The sequence below is a fragment of the Gossypium hirsutum genome, chromosome D10, assembly GCF_007990345.1.
Source record: "Gossypium hirsutum isolate 1008001.06 chromosome D10, Gossypium_hirsutum_v2.1, whole genome shotgun sequence".
Classification (NCBI taxonomy): domain Eukaryota; kingdom Viridiplantae; phylum Streptophyta; class Magnoliopsida; order Malvales; family Malvaceae; genus Gossypium; species Gossypium hirsutum.
The window spans coordinates 52,765,542-52,768,166 of NC_053446.1; positions in this window are offsets into that span (position 1 = coordinate 52,765,542).

Here is a 2,625-nt window from a genome sequence, read left to right on the forward strand (position 1 = left end):
ACAGTAGATCAATATGATGTTCGCAAATTTTGGTAACAAAATCCTTGGGCTGTGAACTTTTCTAATACCTAGGTCGTGTTTAAACCAATATGTGATATCCAAACATGTTATAGGAACATATCTTGGAGATTGGTTTTGATTGGATCAAGTAAACTGACTTTCCTATTTTGAGGAGATTAGATCCGATCGGGTAAGCTTGGTAACATATCCTAAAGATTTAAGACTTATCCTGGACTTATTGAAAACATTTCCAGAGCTTATTATCCTAATATTTTGATGGGAAGATTGGTTGCAATTGGTCTAGTATGTCTTGATTGCTTATAAATTGAAGAGACTTGTATAAGTGATGTATTATTTTGAGAGCATTTATTTTGTTCATTTAGAAATGTTTAATTGTGGGTGCATTGATTATGAAAAACAAGTGCATTACTTGGTTTTCAGCCTAAGTTTTTAGGGGGAAAACATAAAGGAGAGTGATCTAGATCTTAGGTGCAAAAGTGAGGTTGCTAATCTAGTAAGTATTAGAGCTTGTAATCACTTGTTGTACAAGGTGTTAACATAGTGGATTATCTCTCTAGGTAATACTCCATAGACATAGGGAAACCAAACTGCATAATCACATTATCTATTCATCTTTGTTCCTCATCAATGCTTGAAGCAGTTGACATTGATCGTATCATTACTTCTGCCACTGGTCATTTTTCTTGCAAATATCGTTCTAAGTTCTTTCAACTTGTACAAATGCTTTAATAACAATTAATTTTTTATTAGTACATCTAAATGATTAATATAATTTATATATGTTAATTATATTTATTAGTTATTATCTTGAATAATATTACTTTTGTCACATCCCGAATTTCTAATTAAAAATGTTGTAAAATTATAGCAAAATTGGGTAATTGGCCTAATGGTAGAGAATTAGTGAAATTATCCTTGAGACCTGAGTTTGATTACCCTTACTCGTATAATTTTATTACTGATTTTTTGCCTAGAAAACCCTAGGTGCCGCCCCTAGTTTTAACCTTGCTATAAATATTATTTTTAGCTACCATCTGTTAAAATTTTTCCACTTTCTACTTCCCTTATCGTCCCTTCCCTCTTCACTCATTATTTTTTTGAATTTTTTTTCCTTTTCTTCCTCTTTGTGCCACCCAATTGAACATCAACTCCCCTTGTCTCCTATTTTATTTTGCTATTTTTTATACTGTCATTGTCGCACCTTTGCAACCCCTTTTTTTCTCCATTGTCGTCGTCCCTATGAGCCACCATATTTTTTGTCGCCACTCTTTTGATACTCTTCCTTTATTCTTCGTTATTTTTCTGTCGTCACAGATCTGAGCAAGTAGAGTAAGTGCAGAATTTGTACTTTAATTTTTTCAAATCTAATTTTTTTCTCTTCTTTTCATATTATGTTATGGCCGATTGATTTTTTCCGTGGTCGAATCTTACAAGTTACCTTTTCTTTGGTGCTTGAATGTTTAAGATCTAGATCTAAACCATATGGATCATCCATAGTATTGGGAAATCTGTTTGCAAAGCCGTCATAAGTCAGTTAGGTAAGCATTAATTTTTAACTTCAGATTTGAAGTTTTTGGTTAACATTTGCTACTTGGTCGAACCCTATAAGGGCATTAGGGGGCTGAAATTAATGATTAAAACTCTACTGGGTACATATCTGAGTTGGAGCTATCTAGATCTCAAGCGTAAGAGTTGTGGGAAAATGATAAAGTTCAGGTTAGCGCTAACAAGTGTGGGTCTTCCCCTATGTCTAATTAACTTGAAAATCATATAATATATACTTAAATAATAAATTTTCTTGTTGGTTTTGGTTTGGCTGAATGACCTAAGTACAAATAAGTGAAGTGTTGAGCAATGTACGTAATCAATTAGAAAGCCTGTTTGTTGAAGGTCCTGTTTGGGTGATGAAATTGTGTATTGAATGCATGTATAACAGTTACTGAAAGCATGATATGCTACATGATTGATAAGCCATATTGCATTGCATGAGTTTGGGTATTTGAGGTTGACAGAGGAGTTATGTGGAGTACTGACGACATGTAAAGCCCGCAATATTGTTGTCAGTGCACTGCACTGGAGTATCAAGGAGATTGGGAGATTTATCGCATTTTACTGGTAGCTTGTTTGCATTTTTACTAGAAGTCTTATCTGCATACTATTACTGGTGGTTTTAACCACATCAAGCTTTGGCTTTTACTGTTTTGGAGTTCGGATGACGAGTTCTGGGGAACTCAAGGTGTGTAGTAGACGGATAGGTAGGACCATTGCACTGTATTATTGAGCATGCCATATTCATATGTTGTAATGCCATGATAACTTATTTGAGCTGTAATAATAATTGTGTGTCTATTTGAGTGATTGAATGCTTATATTGCTTAGACTCACATTGGGCTTTTAAAGCTCGCTCCCTAGTTTACTTCTTACAGATAACCTTCAGGATTAGGCTCGGGCTCAGCATACAGAGGTCTCATTTCGAATTTTCTAGCAATAAATTATTTTTTAATTACTCTATTTATTTTGGTATTATTATTTTGGGACTATAATTTTTATTTAAGTATGGATTGTGGTACGTGATATTTTTAAACTAGGTTTTTGCATGCATGA